Source organism: Bufo bufo, chromosome 7, assembly GCF_905171765.1.
Source record: "Bufo bufo chromosome 7, aBufBuf1.1, whole genome shotgun sequence".
Classification (NCBI taxonomy): Eukaryota; Metazoa; Chordata; class Amphibia; order Anura; family Bufonidae; genus Bufo; species Bufo bufo.
The window spans coordinates 85,778,395-85,804,874 of NC_053395.1; positions in this window are offsets into that span (position 1 = coordinate 85,778,395).

Here is a 26,480-nt window from a genome sequence, read left to right on the forward strand (position 1 = left end):
TTAATTGGTAGTAGGCTTTCGAGCCTATACAGCTTGGAGTAAGGGCTCTTTCACACCTGCGTTATTGTCTTCCGGCATAGAGTTCCGTCGTCGGGGCTCTATGCCGGAAGAATCCTGATCAGGATTATCCTAATGCATTCTGAATGGAGAGTAATCCGTTCAGGATGCATCAGGATGTCTTCAGTTCCGGTACGGAACGTTTGTTGGCCGGAGAAAATACCGCAGCATGCTGCGCTTTTTGCTCCGGCCAAAAATCCGGAACACTTGCCGCAAGGCCGGATCCGGAATTAATGCCCATTGGAAGGCATTGATCCGGATCCGGCCTTAAGCTAAACGTTGTTTCGGCGCATTGCCGGAGCCGACATTTAGCTTTTTCAGAGTGGTTACCATGGCTGCCGGGACGCTAAAGTCCTGACAGCCATGGTAAGTGTAGCGGGGAGCGGGGGAGCAGTGTACTTACCGTCCGTGCGGCTCCCCGGGCGCTCCAGAGTGACGTCAGGGCGCCCCAAGCGCATGGATCACGTGATCGCATGGATCACGTCATCCATGCGCATGGGGCGCTCTGACGTCATTCTGGAGCGCCCGGGGAGCCGCACGGACTGTAAGTATACTGCTCCCCCGCTCCCCGCTCCTACTATGGCAACCAGGACTTTAATAGCGTCCTGGGTGCCATAGTAACACTGAAAGCATTTGGAAGACGGTTCCGTCTTCAAATGCTTTCAGTACACTTGCGTTTTTCCGGATCCGGAGTGTAATTCCGGCAAGTGGAGTACACGCCGGATCCGGACAACGCAAGTGTGAAAGAGGCCTAAGACAACATGCATAAAGAGGATGATGTAGTCAAAATACTCATTTGCCTAATAATTCTGCACGCAGTGTACACTGCTCAAAAAAATAAAGGGAACACAAAAATAACATCCTAGATCTGAATTAATTAAATATTCTTCTGAAATACTTTGTTCTTTACATAGTTGAATGTGCTGACAACAAAATCACATAAAAATAAAAAAAATGGAAATCAAATTTTTCAACCCATGGAGGTCTGGATTTGGAGTCACACTCAAAATTTAAGTGGAAAAACACACTACAGGCTGATCCAACTTTGATGTAATGTCCTTAAAACAAGTCAAAATGAGGCTCAGTAGTGTGTGTGGCCTCCACGTGCCTGTATGACCTCCCTACAACGCCTGTGCATGCTCCTGATGAGGTGGCGGACGGTCTCCTGAGGGATCTCCTCCCAGACCTGGACTAAAGCATCTGCCAACTCCTGGACAGTCTGTGGTACAACGTGATGTTGGTGGATAGAGCGAGACATGATGTCCCAGATGTGCTCAATTGGATTCAGGTCTGGGGAACGGGCGGGCCAGTCCATAGCATCAATGCCTTCATCTTGCAGGAACTGCTGACACACTCCAGCCACATGAGGTCTAGCATTGTCCTGCATTAGAAGGAACCCAGGGCCAACCGCACCAGCATATGATCTCACAAGGGGTCTGAGGATCTCATCTCGGTACCTAATGGCAGTCAGGCTACCTCTGGCGAGCACATGGAGGGCTGTGCGGCCCTCCAAAGAAATGCCACCCCACGCCATTACTGACCCAATGCCAAACCGGTCATGCTGGAGGATGTTGCAGGCAGCAGAACGTTCTCCACGGCGTCTCAAGACTCTGTCACGTCTGTCACATGTGCTCAGTGTGAACCTGCTTTCATCTGTGAAGAGCACAGGGCGCCAGTGGCGAATTTGCCAATCTTGGTGTTCTCTGGCAAATGCCAAACGTCCTGCACGGTGTTGGGCTGTAAGCACAACCCCCACCTGTGGACGTCGGGACCTCATATCACCCTCATGGAGTCTGTTTCTGACCGTTTGAGCAGACACATGCACATTTGTGGCCTGCTGGAGGTCATTTTGCAGGGCTCTGGCAGTGCTCCTCCTGTTCCTCCTTGCTGCTGGGTTGTTGCCCTCCTACGGCCTCCTCCACATCTCCTGATGTACTGGCCTGTCTCCTGGTAGCGCCTCCATGCTCTGGACACTACGCTGACAGACACAGCAAACCTTCTTGCTACAGCTCGCATTGATGTGCCATCCTGGATAAGCTGCACTACCTGAGCCACTTGTGTGGGTTGTAGACTCCGTCTCATGCTACCACTAGAGTGAAAGCACCGGCAGCATTCAAAAGTGACCAAAACATCAGCCAGGAAGCATAGGAACTGAGAAGTGGTCTGTGGTCACCACCTGCAGAACCACTCCTTTATTGAGGGTGTCTTGCTAATTGCCTATAATTTTTCTATCTATTTGCACAACAGCATGTGAAATTGATTGTCACTCAGTGTTGCTTCCTAAGTGCACAGTTTGATTTCACAGAAGTGTGATTGACTTGGAGTTACATTGTGTTGTTTAAGTGTTCCCTTTATTTTTTTGAGCAGTGTATATTCAATTAACCATATTTTGGGTGTAGAATCTGTTTTGGAATAAGGCTGGTTTGTAACTGCAGTATCATTTTAACTGTTTCCAATCCAGGGAGATTTATACATACTGTTGAAAATTATTCCTATATCACAGTATCATCTCCAAGGAACTGAGTTAAGTTCTATGCATGTATGGTTGATTATATATACATGGATAATGATATAAATCTGAATTGAGTTCAATCTGAGACATCTGTCAGCTGAGAGAAATCAAATCAAAGTAATTAAAAATATATTGTAGGGTATTACCAAAATAAGGAATTGTAAGGAATATATCTATATCCTATAAGTTATTTTGGCTTTCTTAAAAGGTTGCATATCTTTAATTAATTTTCATTATTTTATTGTCACCGATTTTATATTTGATTCGTTTGCACTGTATTATTATTATTATTTTAATAGATATATTTTTTGATTTACCACTGCCTTCTTTTTGTCGTCAAACTTAGCGCAGATCACAAGCTCTTATTGGCTTGGTCTTTATGATTATAAGTTAGAATCTCCTCCCTTACAGATTCTTATTTATTTACATAAAGAATATAGACTGTTAATCAGAGCAGTATAAATATTCTGACATAATTAGAGGCACTGCTGAGATCTCCCTAGTTGACACAAAGATTTGGGGTGCAAAATATATATTTAATAGGGTCATTGTGGTACTTGTATTGCGAAAAGTGGGAAATGTCTGAACGCAATGGTGAGGCAAGCAAAGTCATTCAGGCTAGTGTAGAAGCTAAGACATGATATGCATAATGAAGAAACTCAAGAAGTGGTAAAATATGTGATGTCGTATATTCAAGATAGATTGGATATAAAGGAGAATATGAAGGAATGGGCAATTGGTCTGCAGAGGAAAGTTGCAGAATATGCAAATTATGTTTGGTCTAAGGAATCCAGGTTTGCTGATTATCTCTGTCACATTGCTCATGCTAAACATAAGAAAGATAATGACCTATTGGTTCTTCAATCTTGGCCTGAATTTATGTATTTGATTTGTGAATTGGCCAAACAATTAGAGAAGGCAAAACATAAGAATGGTCAACAGGCTGATAAAGTTGATAAATTACACAAATAATTAGATGAGATGGAAATTAAGGCTGCCACGGTTTCTGGTGAATTAGCACAATTTTCTGCTAAATTATCAGAGTATTGCGACAGAGATAATCAAAATAAAGAAATAATAAAAACTCTAGAAGGAAAACTGAGGCAAGTTTCTAGTGAATTTGTCACGGGGCGCCAAAGGCGCACTCGGTCTCCCATCAGCCGCAGACCTGCAGCTTAGCTTCGGGAGCGAGGATCTGTGTTTGGCCTCGTTCCCAAGGCGGCTTTGCTAGCTGGGAGGCTCCCTGCTCCTAGGTCTGCCTTGAGCGCCGAGCTGATCACTCGGTGCTCGACTTGTCTGTCTGTCGGTCATGTGACGCTGGCCACGTCACATGACCCTTAGACCCCACTATAAATACAGGCAGCCTGCTGGCCACAGGTTGCCTGTTAATTCTAGGTTCCTGGCTATTTGTTGGACTACTGAATACTACCTCATCCTGTTCCCTGACGATCTTTTGCCTGCTCCTCATGTACTGCGCATCTCTCTTGGTATCCTGACCCCGGCTTCCACCTGACGATTCTTTGCGGACTCCTGTTGTACTTCGTTTCTCTCCTGGTATTTGACCAAGGCTTTTCCTGACTATTCTCTGCTCATTCCTTAGTACTGCGTAGCTCTCTAGGTATTGACCCGGTCCGTTCACGTTCCGTTATTTGTCTTGTCTGTCTTCCCAGCACGTATCCTAAGTTATGCACTGCCATCTAGTTGTCCCGGGTCATTTGGACTTGCAAGGCAAGTAGGCAGGGCCAGGGGTGAGGGTGGAGCGCAGTGGTCACTATCCTCCCCCCTGTGTGTAGTGTACGTGACCGTCATAGAATTGGTAGAATGTAAAAGGTTTAATGTTGATTTAGAAAGAGAGTGTGAAAAGTTGTTTAATGAAAATAACCAAATGCAAAAAGCGTTAGATCACAGGGATCCAGTATATCTGGCATCCAGGCAGAAACAATCTGCCCATAGAGTAAAAGTTAAACCTTCCAGGGGGGAATCCGAGGCAGAAAGTGTTGATGGTAGCCCTCTGAAGAAGAACAAATCTTTACAAAGGAACGTTCTCTTCATAAATTAAAACCCATTTCTTCTCCCAAGTTATCCAAAAGATTGTCTCAGGAGAGTGATAGGAAGATCTATCAACCTATGGTCGATACAACCAAAGTGATAACATTTTTAAAAGAGACTGTGGGGTTGTTTACAAAGAAGGGATCGCCTTCTATAATAAATCATATAGAAATTTATGAAGAGGCGATGAAAACCCTATATTTAGAACATTATCAACAGAAAATTGAATTTATTTCCTGGGTATTTGAACCTAAGCACCGGTATTTCTTTAATTCCCTCAGAGATATGGGCAAAGATACTTGGTCAGGGGTAGTGTCAGAGATTAAGACAGAGTTTGGTCCCTATAGGACAGCTACTGATACAAGGAGGGGCATGTTTACCCTGAAGTGTAGGCCAAATCAGAGTCCCAGAGAATTTTTGTCGGTCCTCAAAAATAGCCTGGCTGAGAAAGAACCTAATTATGAAAGCCATGATTTCATCCAATTATTCTATGACACTTAATTTATTTCATCCAATTATTCTATGACAGTTAATTTATATGATCAAATGGATCAAATCCAAAGCCAGTTTGAAGTAATGATGCAACGGATGGAAGAATTATCCAAAATTATCACTGCTAACCCCAAAAATCCTTTTTTAGGGGCAGCTCATCCTGTAGAGAGCCCTCCCCAGGTATAAAAGGGGAGAGGCAGGGGAGCATGTCAAATCTTGTAACTGCTGAGGGTCCAATTGTATACAAGAATGAGAAAAATTACACAAATATCTGCATCACTGAAAATAAGTTAACCCTTCCATTGCAGCAGGGCAAGAAGGGGGGCGATCTATTTGTAATTCTATTTTTTAGCACACAAAGTCCTTAGGCTACTTTCACACTAGCGTTCGGGGTTCTGCTTGTGAGCTCCGTTTGAAGCCCCAATCCGTACTGCCCCAATGCATTCTGAGTGGATGCGGATCCGCTCAGAATGCATCAGGATGGCTCCGCTTGGCCTCCGTTCCGCTTGCAGCGTTCGGGTGTCCGCCTGGCCGTGCAGAGCCAAACGGATCCGTCCAGACTTACAATGTAAGTTAATGGGGACGGATCCGTTTGAAGTTGACACAATATGGTGCAATTTCAAACGGATCCGTCCCCCATTGACTTTCAATGTAAAGTCTGGACGGATCCGTCTGACTAACTTTCACACTTAGAATTTTTTCTGAACTATAATGCAGACGGATCCGTACTGAACGGATCCCAACGTTTGCATTATAGGAGCGGATCCGTCTGTGCAGACACCAGACGGATCCGCTCTGAATGCAAGTGTGAAAGTAGCCTTAGCTGTGCAGATGGTGGCATGCAGTCCTGCTAATAAAGAAAAGGAGAAGGAGTCGAGGGTGAGAGTGCCTGCAGAACTAGAAAACAAGTTCACGGGTCATTAAAAATGTTTCTTACAGGAAATAAAACATCAATATTTTATCAAAGTGTATTTGAGAATTTCCCGCAAATCTTGGCTTTATTGGATACAGGTAGCCAAGCAACCTTATTATCTCCAAAGTATTTTCAACAATTACAGGATGTACGTATCTTCTGATAAGTATAAGTTGAAAAGTTTTAATGCTAATCTTGTAAGCATTTCAGGTACCGCCCTTAAGATTTTAGGTAAGGCATGGCTGGATTTCAAAGTAGGAAATAAAGTAATCAGCCATCCCACATTGATAGTGGACATGCCCTGTGATTCCTTAATTATTGGCATCAACGTCCTCAAAAGGTAAAATCCCATTGTTGATTTTAATAATAAGGTAATTTGGTCTCAGGTGAGAAAGTCCATAAATTATGAGCAGTCCCAATCCTATCACAGTCGGCATAATTGCCATATGATAGAGGAAAGGCCGGAATCTATTGAAATACATTTGAGGAATAGCCAAGTCCCTGATGTTTCTTTCCTGCAAGCAACCCCAAACTCCACTGTAGGTGAACAGGAGGAAAACACTATATGTGTATCTCCTGAGAGAGTTAAAGACGTTTGCCTAGAAGGTGATGTTCTCACGATTCACCTACATCCTGGATCTACTTACCCTACTGGGTTCAGTAATCATGAACAATTCCTAGTGGGGATTGAAAAGGTGAATGATGCGGTGTTTTCCCATTGAAGATTAATGACCTAGGAAGGACTAAAAAGGCTAAATTGAATTTATGCCATCAGAACAGTTATATTAGTAGGGACCCGCTAATACAATTAACCAATCCCAAGGTAATTAGGTATCCAAATCCTCAGGATAACTGGGTACATGATGTGGATGATGACTTTGATAATCATAATGTGATTGCAAAATGTATGTTATCCATTTCCATTGCAGATAAATCGGCAACTAGGGATGAGCGAACCCGAACTGTATATTTTGGGGTGTTCGTGACACGGACCCGAACCCGAACATTTACGTAAAAGTCTGGGTTCGGTGTTCGGCGCTTTCTTGGCGCTTTTTGAAAGGCTGCAAAGCAGCCAATCAACAAGCGTCATACTACTTGCCCCAAGAGGCCATCACAGCCATACCTACTATTGGCATGGCTGTGATTGGCCAGTGCAGCATGTGACCCAGCCTCTATTTAAGCTGGAGTCACGTAGCGCCGCACGTCACTCTGCTCTGATCAGTGTAGGGATAGGATGCAGCTGCTGCTGTTAGGGCCACATTAGGCAGGGATTTACTCATCAAAAACACTTACTGAAGTGATCGATCTACAGCTGTGTATCATTCAACTTCTGCTAGTTAATTGCTCACTGTTTTGAGGCTACCAAGAGCGTTTTTCTGTCACTTTTTTTTGGGGTGATCGGTGGCCATTTTGTGTCTTGTGGTGCGCCAGCTATATCCTACATCAGGGGCTTGGCTGTGCTTGCTATTTTATTGAGGGGTGAAATACAATTGCCAAAATAGCAGTACCCTAAATCTGGTGTTTCAGCTGTGGCTAGTCAATTGTAATACTGTCTGCTGTCTGGCAAAGGATATATTTTTTTCTGGGTTGAAATATAATTCCCAAATTAGCAATTCCCTAAATCAGTGGTTTCTGCTGTAGCAGGCCAAGTTTAAATCTATCCATAAAAGGGTATATTACATTGAAGGTGCTGATAGGGTCATTCTCAATAACTTCACACGCTACCGTGCATCTCCAAGTGTAATTCTGTCCATAAAGGGATACCTGCCATCAGGGCCGGCCTTAGGTGTTCAGGCGCCCTGTGCGAGCTAACCTTGTGGCGCCCCCCCCCCCCCAAAAAAAAAAAAAACACTGCTTGTTGCTGGCATCATGGCATAGGCTGGCTGACTATCCAACCAAGTAGTTACCAGCCCACACACCCCAAAGGCCGGTGTAATGTTATACTTCCCTACTTCGTGAGATTTCCCTACCCTCGTCACTTCCGGTCGCACCGGACATGACGTGAGGAGGTGTGCAGCGCCGCGCAGGCGCACAACGACAGGTTAGGGAAATTTCACAGCAGAGTGCGCATGCGTCAGGAGCCTCGCCGGCGGTTAGGGTAGGGAAAAACTATGGGCCAATAAATAGAGCGCAGTGATCGGATGGATGTTCTCAGCTGAACACCGGCCGACACACTGCGCATGCACCGGGAGCCACACCAGCGGTTAGGGAAGGGAAAAATTACGTACGGGCCAGTGCTTTTTCCCTACCCTAACCGCTAGTGAGGCTCCCAGCGCATGCGCAGTGTCGGCCGGTGTCCAGCTGAAAAAATTAGTTTCCAATGTAGTATTAATAACTAAACAATTAAATAATAAACATATCGCATTGTCTACTTACCACCAGGACAATAAGATGATCTGGACTCTGGCTGCAGTCTGGCTCTGGGGACTCCATTGTCGCTCTCTCTTCCCCCCCCCCCCCCCTGCCTCCCTCCCTTGTCACTCTCTTCCCCCCCCTTCCCTTGTCACTCTCATTATTCCCCCCGTCTCCCTTGTCACTCTCATTATTCCCCCCTCTCCCTTGTCACTCTCATTATTCCCCCCCCTCTCCCTTGTCACTCTCATTATTCCACCCCCCCCTCCCTTGTCACTCTCATTATTCCCCCCCCTCTCCCTTGTCACTCTCATTATTCCACCCCCCCTCCCTTGTCACTCTCATTATTCCCCCCTCTCCCTTGTCACTCTCATTATTCCACCCCCCCTCCCTTGTCACTCTCATTATTCCCCCCCTCTCCCTTGTCACTCTCATTATTCCCCCCCTCTCCCTTGTCACTCTCATTATTCCACCCCCCCTCCCTTGTCACTCTCATTATTCCCCCCCCCTCTCCCTTGTCACTCTCATTATTTCCCCCCCCCTCCCTCCCTCCTTGTCACTCTCATTATTTCCCCCCCTCCCTCCCCCCTTGTCACTCTCATTATTTCCCCTCCCTCCCCCCTTGTCACTCTCATTATTCCCCCCCCCTCCCTCCCCCCTTGTCACTCTCATTATTTCCTCCCCCCCTCCCCCCTTGTCACTCTCAGTTTCCCCCCCCCTTTTCACTCTCATTATTTCCTCCCCCCTCCCCCCTTGTCACTCTCATTCTACTCCCACCTCCACCTCTAGTGTAGCGTGGCCGAGCTCTGTTCGATCCGCGGTACAGGAGCATTTGTTTCCTGTACCCGGCCGGACTGACAGGAAGTGCACACTAAGTGAGCACTTCCTGTCAGTCCGGCCGGGTACAGGAAACAAAAGCTCCTGCACCGCGGATCGAACAGAGCTCGGCCACGCTACATTAACAGCACACAGCAGGCACAGGCAGGATTCTTTAGAGCGGCAAGCGCTCAGCCTCAGCCGGCGCAACATGAGGGGCGCCGCCGGCCGCCCGAACTTATATAAGCAACTTTTTTTTATTTTTTTTTAACCGCAACGGGTGCCGGGCGCCCCCTGCTAAATACAGGGGAGGGGGAGATGGAGGGGGCAGGGGGCCTGCCCCGAGGGAGAACACAAGTGCCGCCTCGCCTGCCGCATATTACATTGCGAGCTGTCGGCCGCCCGGCGCCCCTGTTGCTATGGCGCCCTGTGCGGCCACACAGCCCGCACACCCCAAAGGCCGGCCCTGCCTGCCATCCATCCAGGGCCTAAATACTAGGCCTACAATTTATATTCAGCTAAATCCGAGGTTACTGCTGTGGCTGGTCAAGTTAATTAGTGTCCGTCAAAGCACAGTTTTTGTTCTGGGTTGAAATACAATTCCCAAATTAGCAATTCCCTAAATCAGTGGTTTCTGCTGTAGCAGGCCAAGTTTAAATCTATCCATAAAAGGGTATATTACATTGAAGGTGCTGATAGGGTCATTCTCAATAACTTCACACGCTACCGTGTATCTCCAAGTGTAATTCTGTCCGTAAAGGGATACCTGTCATCCATCCAGGGCCTAAATACTAGGCCTACAATTTATATTCAGCTAAATCCGAGGTTACTGCTGTGGCTGGTCAAGTTAATTAGTGTCAAATGCAAGGCGCCAGGATCTTTACCACACTAGATTGCGCTCAGGGGTATTGGCCCATCAAGGTAAGTTCTGAAGACCAATATAAATTGGCATTTACTTTTGGTAAAGAGCAGTTTGCCTGGACCAGACTACTGTTTAGTTATATAAACTCAGGACATGAATTTGCTGTGTTTTTACATAATACGATGCCTGATGCAACTGAAAGAGGAAATTTGACCTACGTGGGAGATATTTTGATGAAGCGTTCCTAGTTTGAAAAACATATCCAAGAGATTAGGCATGTGCTTAATCAGTTGAGAGAGGCAGGTGTTAAAATCTCTTTACAGAAGGCCCAATGGTGTTGTATCAAGTTCAACTTCCTTGGACATGAGGTTACCTCTGAAGGCCTGAATCCCCCCCCAAAAAAGGTGGAGGCTATGATGAAGTCTAAAATACCTACCAATAACAGTGAACTGAGGTCATTACTCACGTAAGTATTTTGACAACTATGCTGAAATCAGTAAACCATGGTTGATCTTACTGAAGAAAGGTGTACCATAGATATGGGGGGGGAGGATCAGGAGCAAGCCATGATTGAGCTTAAATGAAAACTCACCCAAACCCCATGTCTAGCTTATCCAGAGGGCGGTAAACCCTTTTATCTGGAAACTGGGCTTACAGACCTCAGTATTAGTGCTGTACTATGTCAGAAATAGGACAAATTGCATAAAGTTATTGCTTATGCAAGTAAGTCTTTGTCACCTGTAGAAGTAAAGTTTAATGACTGTGAAAGAGCTTTATTAGCCACAGTCTGGGCACTTCAAAACTTTAGAAGTTATATTCAGGGTGAGAAAATCATAGTTGAAATGGCACACCAACCCCTCCAATATTTATAGAGTGACAAAACAAGGGATGGAAATTTATCGGACAGCAGAATTACTGTTTGGACCTTGTCTTTACAAGGATGGCCATTGGAAGTCTGGTATAAACAAAATAAAACGTGTCCGGTAGCCCAAGGACTTGCCGAACTTGATGACTGTGCCGCTCATTTTCAGAACAAAAATCTTCCCCCCTGTCCGTTACTTCCCTGTGTCTATATTGATGGTTGAGATTATCACACCACCGTAGGAGATGAAAGAAAACTAGTGGCAGGTATCAGCATTACTTGGACAGATGAATGCCCTAATGTCTCAGTAGGATACAGTATTGGTGCTAAAAGTAGCAGAATTAGTGGCTGTATACCAGACTGTTTAAATTGCCTTAGAGCATAATATCAAAGAGTTTGTCATAGTCACTGATTATAATTATGTATGGAACAGTTTTGTCGAATATATGCCCACTTGGAAAAGAAATAACATGTTCGGTCTAATAACAAACCTGTGAAACATTCTAAATTATTTTGTGCCATAGCTGAATTAGTTCAATGTAATGCTTTGGTCGTTTATTGTAAGAAAACCAAAGGTCATTCCAAAACCCAGAACTTGGACAAAGAAGGTAATGATCTAGTCGATATACTGGCCAAACAAGGGGCCATAAATGGTGACCACTTGAACATAGATCATTTACTAGAGACGATACCCATTGAAGTTGTTACTAGACGACAAGTTAGGGCACAAACTGAAAATAATGTGGCTCAGTGGAATCAAGAGTCTACCAGTGAGGATTTAATTAAGAGCCAAAAAGAAGATCCTATAATTGGAATTTTCTATAAACATATTGATAATCCTAATAATAATAATCCCATATCAGAGAATGATTATGCCCAAAAAAAAGATCTCCGATTATTTATGAATACCAAATCGCAATTTGTTATTCAAGCTGGTTTATTGATGAGAACCTCTAAAAATGATATTCAACAGTGGGTAGTTCCCACTACATTTAGAGGCCTGATGTAATAGCATGCCCATGATGCGCCTATAGCTGGTCATCGTGGAGAGAAGATTACTTATGAATCACTACGTGATTATGCATATTGGCCTCATATGTTGTAAAGATGTACAAATTTATTGTCAAGGTTTGGTGTGTCCTCAATTTCAACATCAAGGTCCCACGCATCGAGCCCCACTTCAGAAAAAGAGTTTTTCCTTACCGTGGTCCGATATCCAGATTGATTTTATAGGTCCTGTTACCAGGTCATCCCGAGGAAACAAATACATGTTGACAGTCACTTGTGTATTTACCAAGTAGGTAGAGTGTTTACTCGCTCGTAATAACACTGCCAAAACATGTGCTGCTTTACTTATTAACCATGTATTTTCCAGATTTGGGTTACCATTAAGGATCAATTCAGACCGTGGATCACACTTTGTAAGTAAGTTAATGTCCAAGATGTGGAAGATCTTGGGTGTAAAAAGAAAGTTACATATTGCCTATCATCCAGCATCTAGTGGATTTATTGAACACTATAACCAGCCCATTGTCAATGTCCTGAAGAAGTATGTTAAAGAATCAGGCTGGGAAGTGAAGTTACCGTTAGTACTCATGGCTATTAGAGCTACTCCAAGTAGGGCTACCAAGATGTCGCCTTTTGAGCTGATGACAGGTAGGAAAATGGTACTTCCACAACATCTGTTTTATCGCACATCAGATCATAACCTGATCAATGCAGCCACAACACATCAGTATGTGGAAAATCTATGACAACATCTTCAAGAAGCATTTGCTTTTATGCAAAAGAACCTTGAGAAAGCAGCTGTAAGTACTAAAACTTATTACGATCTTAAGACTACTAAAAGGGAGTATGAGGTAGGTGATAAAGTGTATCTCTACAATTTTGCTCTATCTCTACAATGATGCCCTTCTGACTTTGCAATGCCCCAGCTACCTTCCAAAGCTTCCGCGACCTTCTGGACACATATGTGGTAGTGTATCTGGATGACATCCTTATTTATTCCCATACACTCCATCAGCATGAGAGACATGTGAAGGTAGTCCTCCAGCGCCTTCGGACACACCGACTCTATGGGAAGCTGGAGAAGAGCATCTTTGAGGTTCCTTCTATTGAATTCTTGGGATACATACTGTCCCCCGGAAAAGTGGAGATGGAACCCAAGAAGGTTCAGGCCGTCCTAGAATGGCCTATCCCACGAAACCGACGAATGGTCCAACAGTTCATCGGTTTCGCGAATTTCTACCGTCGCTTCATCCGGAATTTCTCGGCCATATGCGCTCCTATTACGGTCCTAACCGGGAACAACGTTCCATTTGTATGGACCCCTGCTGCTCATAAGGCCTTCCAAACCCACCAAAGGCTCTTCACACAAGCTCCGGTACTGGCGCAACCTGACACTGCTCTTCCCTTCTACCTGGAGACAGATGCATCAGAGAAAGCCGTCGGGGCAGTTCTCTCCCAAAGACAAGGGGAGAAACAACTCCTACACCCAGTGGCGTTCTACTCCCGCAAGTTAACCAAGGCGGAACGAAACTACGATGTGGGCGAGAGGGAACTACTGGCCATAAAAAATGCGCTGGAGGAGTGGCGGCATCTGCTGGAGGGAGCCAAGCACCTGGTAACTGTCTATACTGATCACCGTAACCTAGAATACCTTCGTACTGCTAAGAGGTTACGGCCCCGGCAAGCCAGGTGGGCCCTCTTCTTTTCCCGCTTCACCCTCCAGATAACATATCGTCCTGGATCAAAGAACGGGAAGGCCGAAACCCTCTCCCGTCTTCACGACTCCGATGTCGTGTTTTCACTTCCAGAGAGCATCCTTCCAAGCACCTACTTTTTGGCCACACAACATTCATTACTCGAAGAGATCCGACAAGCCAGTGTGACCGTATCGTCAAAAGCAGCACACCTGCCACAGAGGCAGGGTCTACGTTGCCATCAGGGAAAGATCTACTTCCCATCGGGTGCCAATCCTGCAACATCAATTCGACCACCCAACCGCAGGTCACCGGGGAATACGCAATACCTTAGAGTACGTGCAGAGGCAGTTCTGGTGGCCTTCCCTAGCGGCGGATGTACGGTCCTTTGTGGGCTCATGCACTATCTGTGCCATGCACAAGAGACCCCACACCCGGCCAGTCGGCCCACTACAACCTCTACCCGTGGCAACGGTGCCCTGGAGGGACCTCGCCATGGATTTCGTGGTGGATTTACCTCCTTCACAGGGCCACACTACGATCTTGGTTGTAGTAGATAGATGCACCAAGATGGCCCACTTTATTCCAACTACCGGCCTTCCAACAGCCCAACATACCTCAAAATTGTTTTTGAAGCACGTGTTCCGCCTACATGGACTCCCCTCCTCTATTGTGTCTGATCGGGGTTCGCAGTTCACCTCCCGTTTCTGCAGTCAATTTTGCCGCTGCCTCCATATCACCCGCAACCTGTCCTCTGCTTATCATCCCCAGTCCAACTGCCAGACGGAGAGGACGAACCAAACCTTGGATCAGTATCTCCGCTGCTATTCGTCATACCTACAAGACGACTGGGTGGACCTTCTCCCTCTGGTAGAATATGCATACAATCAACAGCAGCATACCTCTATGGGACTCTCACCCTTTTATGCGAATTACGGGTACCATCCCTTGACGTTTCCAGACCTTCCGGTGGACATTCCCATACCTGAAGTGTCCCAGCGCCTCCGTCGTCTCCGGGGTTTGCTACGTACCCTAGTGCGGAAGCTCCGCACTACCCAGCAACAGCAAAAGACTCAGGCCGATCGGAGACGCACCGAGAACCCCAAGTACAGAAGGGGGGATAGAGTATGGTTATCTTCTCAGCACCTTAAACTGACCTGCCCGTCCAAGAAATTGGGCCCTCGCTATTTGGGACAATTCAAAATCGCCTCAATGGTCAATGACGTCGCGGCGAGACTAAACCTGCCCACTTCATTTAACATCCATCCGGTGTTTCATATATCACTACTGAAACCCTACCGTGCCAACACCCTTGTGGGCAGAGTGCCGGTGCCACCCGCTCCCATTCAGGTGGATAACAATGATGAATATGAAGTCCAGGGATCTTGGACTCCCGCAGACGCCGTGGAGTCTTGGAATACCTTGTCCACTGGAAGGGATATGGGCCAGAGGAGCGTTCCTGGGAACCAGCAGGTAACCTTCATGCAGACGCCAAGGTCTGCGCATTCCACAGGGCTCATCCTGATCGGCCATTCCAGGTTCGCCTCCGGCGGCCGCTCCTTGGTGGGGGGCTCTGTCAGGGAACCAGGGGGGCCATTTCGCATCGGGTTCGCAGGGGCGAGCGGCGGGCGCAGATAGCTCCTCCTCTTCCTCCTGACAGGACACCTGACGTCAATGTGGCCAGTGCGCCTGCGCGAGTCGGACGCTGGGTGCGCCTGCGCGGTGCACAAGCCGCACGCGCGTGCGCGGGGATACGAGCGTAGTGCACATGCGCCATTCCAGATCACAAGTGCTACTCAGGCTGGGGGAGGGCTTCAGCCTCCGTCACCGCCCTCAGCCTTATGATTGGCTTCTGACTAGGAAGCCTCCTGGTTGCCTGGCAACCAGGGGGGCGGTCCTGGGTTCACTGTTTACTTAAAGCCAGTCAGAGCCTTGACTCATTGCTGAGTTATTCAACCTCAGGGTGAACACCCAGCTCTTCCCTGTGAATCCACTGTTTATTCTGACTTCCCAGCTACCGACTCTGCTGCCCGCCACGACCCAGAACTGGAACCGACTACCCGATTGGATTGACCTTTTTGTACTACGCTAATTTTTGGGATTATTTCGTCCCTGCCAAAGGATTCCATACCTGATCCACTATTCCAGTCCTGACAGCTTGGCAGACAAAAAAGGGAAAAATCTCCCTCAACAGTCCTTTCGCGGCCGCAGCAGGTCCAGAAACACAAGACCCCAGGGCCTCTCTACAAAGACCCCAGGGCCTCTCTACAAAGACGTCAGGGATCCTCCAGACGTGGACGCGGTCGTGGTCGGGGCAGAGATCGCAAGGCGGACCTATGACTCTCCCGCTTACCTTCCCCCTTCCCCTCTAGACCCTCCGTGTGATGCACAGCTTCCAAGTGTTCCTCCGGTCGGAGGTCGTTTAAGTTTTTTTTAGCAGGCCTGGCTGCAAGAAATTCCGGATCAGTGGGTCCTAAATATAATTTTCGTTCAGTAGAATTTGCTAAAAATCGATTTTTGAAATATGCTAATTACCTTGTTGGTAGCAGCCGCATCCTCCGATCGTAATGACACCCCCTCCGCATTCTGATTGACAGGGCCAGGGAAGGGAATCGTTCTCTGCTGGCGCTGTTAGAATTTGAAATCTCGCGCCTGCGCCGTACCTGTCTTCAATCGGCGCAGGCGCACTGAGAGGCGGCCGCCCGCTCGACCGCACCATCCTCGCCTCCTCAGAACTCCCTCAGTGCGCCTGTGCCGATGACGTCTTCTATTTCGGTGATGTCATCGGCGCAGGCGCACTGAGGGAGTTCTGAGGAGACGAGCCTCCTCATCTCAGAGCGCCTGCGCCGAATGAACACAGGCGCGCGATTTTTGAAATGCCGACAGGGCTGGCCGGAGGAGGAGATCCCGGCTGGCCCTGTCAATCAACACGACGAGGGGGCGGTTTTCTGCAGCAGCTACCAGCAAGTAGCCGCCCTACTTGCTGGTAGAGACCGAATTTACATATTATAAAACTTCGTTTTTAGAAGAAACTGCTGGATCAAAGTAAGTAACACCATTATATTTTCATTTATCGCAATATAACTAATTTAACTAGCCCAATAAAAATAAAATCACTTTAGTGGGGTGACAGAAGCCCTTTAACCCGGCCTCTACCCCAAATCAAACAAAAGATCCTGAAGGACGCGGTCCTCCTTTACCTTCACAGGTAGGTTACCTCCCACGAACGAGGGCAAGGGGTGTATTCCCCCATATTTCTAGTCCCAAAGACTTCCGGAGACTGGCGCATGATAATAGATCTGCGCTACCTAAATCGCTTCATAAGGCAGAAGCGCTTCAGAATGGAGACCATCCGCTCCTTAATCAATATTCTAAATCCCGGAGACCTCATGGTCACCATAGATCTAAAGGACGCTTATCTTCATGTCCCTATTCATCCAACTCACCAAAAGTTCCTAAGAGTTGCGGTCTCCATAAAGAGTGTGGTAAAGCATTACCAGTTTGCTGTTCTACCCTTTGGCATCTCTTCCGCTCCCCACACCTTTACTAAGGTTGTGGCTCCGGTTGTTGCCAAGCTCAAGCTTCAAGGACTAGAAATCGTGCCATATCTAGACGACTGGCTCTTAAAAGCCGCGTCTCTAGACGTTCTTCAAACCCATCTTCATCTGGCTCTTCAGACTCTCCAGCGGTTAGGCTGGCTGATAAATAGGGAAAAGTCCCAGATCCTGCCTTCCACTTCCAGGGTATTCCTGGGGTTTATAGTGGATTCTCAAAGAATGACACTCTCTCTCTCTCCCCAGAAAGGAAAGATCGAGTCATAAGAGCCGCTCAGTTTCTCATGGCACCTCGTCGAGTGTCCATCAGAACACTTATAAAGATGTTGGGCCACATGTCAGCATCTGCAGAAGCAGTTCCTTGGGCCCTTTGGCACCTCCGTCCACTTCAAGAAGAAGTGTTAGCAGTCTGGAACCACAACCCCAAGGGGTTGGACAAGACTCACTCCCTGTCTGTCAAAGTCCGGCCCTCACTCAAATGGTGGAGGAACCTATCAGATGGGAGGTCCTTGATTCAACCTCGTTATATCACGTTGACCACAGACGCCTCCCTTCTAGGTTGGGGAGCCCATCTGGAAGACAGTCCAGTACAGGGTATCTGGACTCCACAGGAGAGGCTTCTCTCGTCCAATATGAGAGAACTAAGAGCCGTACGTCTAGCTCTTTATTATTTTGCTCCTCTCATCTGCGGTGAGAGTCCGTTAGGACAGCACAACTTTGGTCGCTTACATCAACAGACAGGGAGGTACGAGATCTCAACTTTTTCTCCAAGAAGTTGGTCTAATTCTCTCTTGGACAGAGCTCAGTCTATCCCACCTTTCCGCGGTTCACATCAGGGGAGATCTCAACATAGTTGCGGATCGACTCAGTCGGGGTCTACCAGTTCCAGGCTAATGGTCACTGAACAGAGACATCTTCTCCCAGATCACTCTACGTTGGGGCACTCCAGAGATCGACTTGATGGTGATCCGGTTGAACGCGAAGGTGGACAAGTCCTGCTCCCTCTACAAGGAGGACAACCCTCTGGCGATAGACGCTCTGTCCATTCCATGGAGGTTCAGGCTGGCATACATATTCCCTCCACTTTCCATGATACCAAGGGTATTGACGAAAATCAAACTGTCACAGCCAGACAGCTGAGAAGCGCTCACAGGAGCTTCTCAGATCCTCCTCCTTGAATTTCTTTGTTTTGGTTTAGTTTCTCATCTCGTTAGTCTATCTCAGCTGTCATGCAGTTAGACTGATCGCTACCCTTTAAGTTCCTCCCCATAATGCAGTAGTGTGCGGCTGATACAACTTCCTGGAGTGTGTGTGCATGCTGTTCCCAGTTCCCTGTTCCCAGTCGTCAGTCGTCATTCGTCTGCAAGATAAGTGCTGTTTATGTATTTATGATTTTGTCTTTTCTGGATCCAGGTGACCCTGACTCCCTCCGTGTCAGTGTAGGGAGCCGGTGGTCGTGTCCCTTCACTATTGTAGGGTCTTCAGGTAATAGATAGCCGAGGAACGTGGATATGCGGCCATCCACCTTTGGGGTGTTCACATAGGCTGAGCAGTGAGGGAGAGCGGCAGGTCTATTGCAGGGGTCTCCCTTTGTTCCTTAGTTGTGGATCCAGAGAGACATTGTTTATATGGTATTGTCTTGTTTCCTGTACACCATCCGTGACACAAACAAGACCAGACCCCGGTCATTGCAATAATACTGTTTTGGCCAAAGAGGTCTTGGTTCACCCAGCTTATGAAGATGAGTCAGGGGACATATTGGAGACTTCCCCTAATGCAGGACCTAGTGTATCAGGACACAGGTCCCTGCCTAGATCTGAGGAAATTCAATCTGACAGCCTGGAGATTGACAGGTCCCTACTAGAAGCTAGAGGGCTTTCTGCGGAGGTCTTGAGAACTATTTCACACTCCCGTACGGAGTCTACAAACAAAGCATACTCAAGAATTCACAAGATTTTTCTTCAGTGGTGAGCTGTTAAAGAGGTAGTACCCTCAGATCCTCCTCTTTCAGCTATTTTACAATTCCTGCAGGACGGCCTGGACAAGGGTCTAAGCCCGTCTACTCTCAGAGTTCACACCAGTGCTCTCTCTGCCTCTCTAGGTAGACCATTATCTCAAGACCCCCCTACCCTTCCTCAAGGGAGCCGAAAGATTAAAACCTAAAATTTGAGACCTATCCCTGAATGGGATTTATCTATTGTTCTAAAGGGGCTATCCTCTCCCCCTTTGAATCCCTAGAGAATGTAGACCTTAGATTCCTATCTTTAAAGGTCACATTTTTACTGGCCATAACATCGGCCAAAAGGATTGGAGAGTTACAGGCCCTTGCGGCCGCTGAGCCATATAACCTCTTTCTCCATGACTCTGTCCTGTTGAGATTTTTACCGACCTTTGCTCCCAAGGTTCCCTCATTCGGTAACCAAAATCAGACCATCTCTTTGCCGGTCCTATGTCCTACTCCATCATCTCCTGAAGAGGAAGCCCTTCACTCCTTGGACATTTCCAGGAATCTCAAAATCTACTTGAATAGGACTGCGGACTTTAGGAAATCAGAACACCTGCTGCTCTCCTCCGGTAAAAGTAAAGGGCTAAAAGCCTCCAAACCCTCTCTAAGTAGATGGGTAAAGGAGGCAATCCGGGAAGCCTTTTTATCCCAAGGCTTGGATCCTCCATCCTTTGTCACCGCCCACCGCCCAGAAAATAATCTAGTTCCGCTGGAACAGATTTGTGCTGCGGCTTCCTGGAGCTCCCACAGAACTTTCGTTAGACATTATCGCCTAGACTCTAGGCGCTCTGAGGGGGTAGCATTCGGACGCACCATTCTGTCTGCTGCCCTCTCGTAAAAAAGACCCTCCCAATTTGTGTGTCTTGCTTGCTAGGTCCCCACTTGTGCTGCTGGTTAGGACGTAAGGGAAGCGTTAATTTTTAACGTAAATTTGTTTTCCCTTAGTCCTAACAGCAGCACACAAATTTCCCACCCTTGTTTAGTTTCTATTTGATATAAAGCACTGGATTATGGGCAGTCTGGGGTGGGTTTCTACTAATTATTTAATTAGTGCTTGGTAGGAAATTTATTGTCATCAAAAATTCCACCAGTCCTACTAGTTTCACAGGGGAGAACTCCCCACTTGTGCTGCTGTTAGGACTAAGGGAAAACAAATTTATGTAAAAAATTAACGCATTTTGATTCACCAAAGCCTTCTTTTTGTTGTCAAACTTAGCGCAGATCACGAGCTCTTATTGGCTTGGTCTTTATCATTATCAGTTAGAATCTCCTCCCTTACAGATTCTAATTTATTTACATAAAGAATATAGACTGTTAATCAGAGCAGTAAAAATATTCTCACAGTGCCCTCTGTACTGCCCCCAGTAGTTCCCCCTATATTATGATAATGTCCTCCAGTAGTGTCCCCTGTAATTATAATGCCCCCCTCTGTATTGTCCCCAGTGGTGCCCCATATATTATTATCATGTCCTCCACAATTTCCCCCTATATTATTATAATGCCCCCAGCAGTTTCCCCTGTATTATTATGTCCCTCTGCAGTACTCCCTGTATTATTATAATGACCCCTGCAGTGCCCTTGGTATCAGGGGTATAAGTAGAAAAGGCTGGCCCTGCAACCCCCCTCCCACGACTAGTCAAGACCACCCACATTTGCCAAAACCCCCACCCACTAAATAGTTATTCCTTCTTAGTGTCCCCACACTTTAGTTATACCCCCTTAGTCCATCCTTACAGTAGTGCTTCTCTTTTAATGCCCTTATACAGTAGTTCCCCCCATTAATGCCCCCACACAGTAGTGTTCCACCCAGTATATGAAGGCCCCCAGTGGTGTAAATAATACTCACCTAGTCCCGTTCTTCTGATGTACGGAGCACATTCCACTGTCCCCAGCAGGCATGATGCAGTGACGTAATCACACATGCTGGAATGAGTAGACGAGGACAGGCCGGGAATGATCTTCGGCCTGATTTCTCTTCTAGTCAGTTCGGCAGGAAATATCACTGTATCGCACCTGCTGGAGAGAGCACGGCTAGGGAATGAGGCCTAGATAATAATGGATGACAGACAAACATTATGGCCTGGGTCTGTCCAGGGCATACACACAGTAGTCATTATTACTGTGTGTGCGTGTGTGTACTGGCAGTATGGTGTCCACTTTCATAACTCCAAAAAATAAGGACATCACACCCAGGGTAGTGAGTGATGATGCAACTCACATAATGGAACCCATAATCGATATAACAGTGTCAGCCAAATTACACTAGAAATCTATAAGATTAGTGATTACTTTACTCACCAAACTTGGCGTCTACTTGCTTTCAGGGCCGGACTGGCCTGCCGGGATACCGGGAAATTTCCCGGTAGGCCGGTAGGCCTGTGTGCCGCAAGGCCGCGGCCCTGGTGACAAGTGGGGGCGGCAGGGCAGAGCAGAAGATGAGCGCTTCCATTGTGGAAGCGCTCATCTCCATAGTCATCTGTATTGCCGTCCTCAGGACGGCGATACAGATGCCTGTGCTGCGGCAGAGGAGGGAGAGGTGTGTCCCCTCCTGTTCCTCTGATAGGCTGCTGGCCTAGTGCTGGCAGCCTATCAGAGGCCGGTGCAGGCGGCACGATGACGTAATCGCGCCGCCTGAGCCGTATAGTGAGGGACACAGGCCAGAAGAGGCCTGCATCGCATCGCATCGCTGGAGGTAAGTATAAGTGTTTTCTTTTTTTTTTATATAGGTACAATACTGCCATGGCTGGCACATGATAAGGGGGGACTACTGGGCTGGGCTGGCACATGATAAGGGGGGACTACTGGGCTGGGCTGTTACATGATAAGGGGGGACTACTGGGCTGGGCTGGCACATGATAAGGGGGGCTACTGGGCTGGCACATGATAAGGAGGGACTACTGGGCTGGCACATGATAAGGGGGGCTACTGGGCTGGCACATGATAAGGGGGGACTACTGGGCTGGCACATGATAAGGGGGGACTACTGGGCTGGCACATGATAAAGGGGGGACTACTGGGCTGGCACATGATAAGGGGGGACTACTGGGCTGGCACATGATAAGGGGGGACTACTGGGCTGGCACATGATAAGGGGGGACTACTGGGCTGGCACATGATAAGGGGGGACTACTGGGCTGGCACATGATAAGGGGGGCTACTGGCGCATGATAAGGGGGGCTACTGGCACATAAGGGGGCTACTGGCACATAAGGGGGACTACTGGCACATAAGGGGGACTACTGGCACATGATGGGGGGGCTACTGGCACATGATAAGAGGGGCTACTGGCACATAAGGGGGGCTACTGGCACATAAGGGGGACTACTGTCACATAGGGGGGACTACTGGCACATAAGGGGGGCTACTGGCACATAAGGGGCGGCTACTGGCACATAAGGGGCGGCTACTGGCACATAAGGGGCGGCTACTGGCACATAAGGGGGGGCTACTGGCACATGATATGGGGGCACTCTGGCTACTGGCACATGATAGTGGGGGGTCTCTTATTACTGACACATGATTGGGGGCATCTATGGGGGCACATCTTACTGGCAGATTATTGAGGGGCACTATAGGGGCATCTACTGAGGCTAAAAAGAAGGGGTATTTTATATGGGGGCTCTGTATAGGGGCATTTTATACTGGGACACATTATGGTGGGTACTATGAGGAAGGGGGGGAGGAGCACTATGGGGGTCATCTACGGGGGCACTGAGAAGGGGTATTTTATATTGGCACATTATGGGAACATTAGCTCAACTGGGGGCATTACAAAGGGGTATGTTTTGCACATTATAAGAAGAATTATTTCTACTGGGGGGCATTATGGTGGGCTTTATTACTCCCCCATGGTATGACCCCCTAGTAGCAGCACCATCCTCTCCCTGCTCTGCTATCCCTCTGCCCCTTCTCCAAATCCTTATTATGAAATCTTTCTCATTAGGATAAAACACATCAGCTCCGCCGAGCCCCCGGCCAAAGTGTTGAAGTGGCGTCCGAGATCCCCAAGGGCCAAGCCAAGTAATTGTACGTTTTTATGGGGGTTCTACAAAAGAGCTATCGTGGGGCAAAGTTCATATTCGTGTTTACACACGTGTTTTAAAATGAATGCTTTCTCCTATTATAAACAAGTAAATAATGACGCAATGCTGTGAGGCTGGTATGCAACTTTTTCCAGGGCTGGTTTTTATCCCCAGTCCGGCCCTGCTTGCTTTAACACCTTTCCTTGCTGCCTTCAACAGTTTGCTTTTGGACATTACAGGGAGGAGGTATAAGAGGAGAGAATTGTCCGGTTTGTTATATGATATCAGAGAACATTATTGGAGGGGATATGAGGAGAGAACTACAACTCCCAGCATTTACCTGGTTCTTAATTTGAGTCCATGCTTCTTCAGGCGCTGAGACGCCCAGCAATCCTGAGAACAGAAGGTTCCCAAGTCCATTCTCTGCATGGATTGGGAGTGTTCATGTCAGTCCACGGCTCCATTCACTTCTATGGGACTGATATAGACAGCACTCCGTCAGACACACAGCGGTGGACTGACATGCGCACTACTGCATTCAGAGAGGTGACTCAGGTGTACATTTCATGGGATACCCCTAGGTCTGGTTTAGTTGACTTCTAAGCACAGCCAGCTCCTCTTTTCCAAGAGACACGTCATCTCTAAGTCAATGCAGAGGACCCTATCTTCAGTCATTTTACTGCTGCACCGCTGTGTGAGAACGGGTAAATGGCTCACACTGCTAAGAGGATCTTAGCCCTCTGATTGACAGGACAAGGTGTGATCACGTTTTCACTGCCTGGCTCTGTCCATCAAAATGGAGAGAGTGCATCAGTTGCAGAGAGAGCAGAGCCTCTAAGTGTAATGGCAACGCCCCCGTTGCTCCTAGAGGCTCATTTGCGTATATTAAAACATAATTTTTCGCAGCAATGCAGGCACATACGAACATGGGACCAACACAGATGCCTTCAGCTGCCAATCACACATGCAGCAGGTCAGCCAGTTTCATAGGTACAGGGGTCTTTCTCTCAGCAGTGTTTTGGTCAGTATTTGTATCAGTATTGATAACCCAAAACCCAGGAGGTTCAAGAGGTTCAAAAATCTTCACTGCACATTTTGTTTGTATAGGCTCTGCTCCTGGTTTTGGTTTAGAAATACTGATCAAAATCCGCATGTGTAGAAGTGATTTATCTCTCATCTACAGAGCTAGCAAACACACACAAGAGCGGTCATCCATCAGAGAATGTCAGGCATTCACACTCTTCCTGTTGTAGGATATCTATATTAGCCTTAGGCTAGAGGGCTGTGAGAGCAGCAGATCTGTGCCATTCCCTTATGAAGAAGAGACAGAACAACGGCTCAAAGCCTAGGCATTAACTCCTAGTCTACTGCAGAGGTTGCACTAATTGTTCTGCTAGTAATCTAGGCAGATGCTGAACAGAAAGTTACTGGGGATTCTTATATTTTGCTGGTAGGGGCTGGTGAAAAGTAGGAACACTCTGGCTGAACCCCGTCAAGAAGGTATTGATCAAGTGTACGGCATACATTTTAGGACATCCTCATACATCATCCACAACTCCCTCCTCTGTCAGGCAAAACTCCATCACGGATGACAACTGATGTCTGACCCCTGACGGCTGAGAGCCGACACCTGACGACTGATGGAGTTTGGGCTGAGGGCTGATGGAGGAGGTATTTTTTGACTGACGTCTGAGGGACGAGGGAGTTTTGAGTTAGGGGGAGGGATTTTTGGCTGACGTCTGAGGTAGGAGGGAGTTTGGGCTGATGGAGGAGAGAGTTTATCCTAACGGAGAAGGGAGTTTGGTCTGAGGGAGGAGGACTGATGGAGTTTTGCCTGACGGAGGAGGGAGTTGTGGATGATGTCTGAGGATGTCCTAATATGTATGCCGTACAAGTGTATACTGATAGATGGAATGCAGGCGGTGGGGCACACAGAGCTAAATGTGGTTCTAAACACATTTATAACGACTGCTCAGTGGAGCACCTCAACATGGCACATGCCTGGTGTTGTTCGCCACTATTTATCTCCTTAGAAGAATGGTGGCGAATATTAGGGCTCTTTTACATGGCCCTTCCTACCCAGTAATGAGTACATGTCGATCAGCGATTGTAAGGGGCTTCACTTGGCCTTCAATGACCACATGAACGATCAGATAGTTTGTGTGGCCTTTGGTTAACCACTTAAGGACCACAGGTTTATACCCCCCTAAAGACCAGGCCCTTTTTTACAAATCGGCACTCCACAACTTTAGCGGTTTATTGCTCGGTCATGCAACTTACCACCCAAATGAATTTTACCTCCTTTTCTTCTCACTAATAGAGCTTTCATTTGGTGGTATTTCATTGCTGCTGACATTTTTACTTTTTTTGTTATTAATCGAAATTTAACTATTTTTTGCAAAAAAATGACATTTTTCACTTTCAGTTGTAACATTTTGCAAAAAAAACGAGATCCATATATAAATTTTGCTCTAAATTTATTGTTCTACATGTCTTTGATAAAAAAAAAATGTTTGGGTAAAAAAAAAATGGTTTGGGTAAAAGTTATAGCGTTTACAAACTATGGTACAAAAATGTGAATTTCCGCTTTTTGAAGCAGCTCTGACTTTCTGAGCACCTGTCATGTTTCCTGAGGTTCTACAATGGCCAGACAGTACAAACACCCCACAAATGACCCCATTTCGGAAAGTACACACCCTAAGGTATTCGCTGATGGGCATAGTGAGTTCATAGAACTTTTTATTTTTTGTCACAAGTTAGCGGAAAATGATGATTTTTTTTTTTTTCTTACAAAGTCTCATATTCCACTAACTTGTGACAAAAAATAAAAGCTTCCATGAACTCACTATGCCCATCAGCGAATACCTTGGGATGTCTTCTTTCCAAAATGGGGTCACTTGTGGGGTAGTTATACTGCCCTGGCATTCTAGGGGCCCAAATGTGTGGTAAGGAGTTTGAAATCAAATTCTGTAAAAAATGGCCAGTGAAATCCGAAAGGTGCTCTTTGGAATATGGGCCCCTTTGCCCACCTAGGCTGCAAAAAAGTGTCACACATGTGGTATCTCCGTATTCAGGAGAAGTTGGGGAATGTGTTTTGGGGTGTCATTTTACATATACCCATGCTGGGTGAGAGAAATATCTTGGCAAAAGACAACTTTGTATAAAAAAAATGGTAAAAGTTGTCTTTTGCCAAGATATTTCTCTCACCCAGCATGGGTATATGTAAAATGACACCCCAAAACACATTCCCCAACTTCTCCTGAATACGGAGATACCACATGT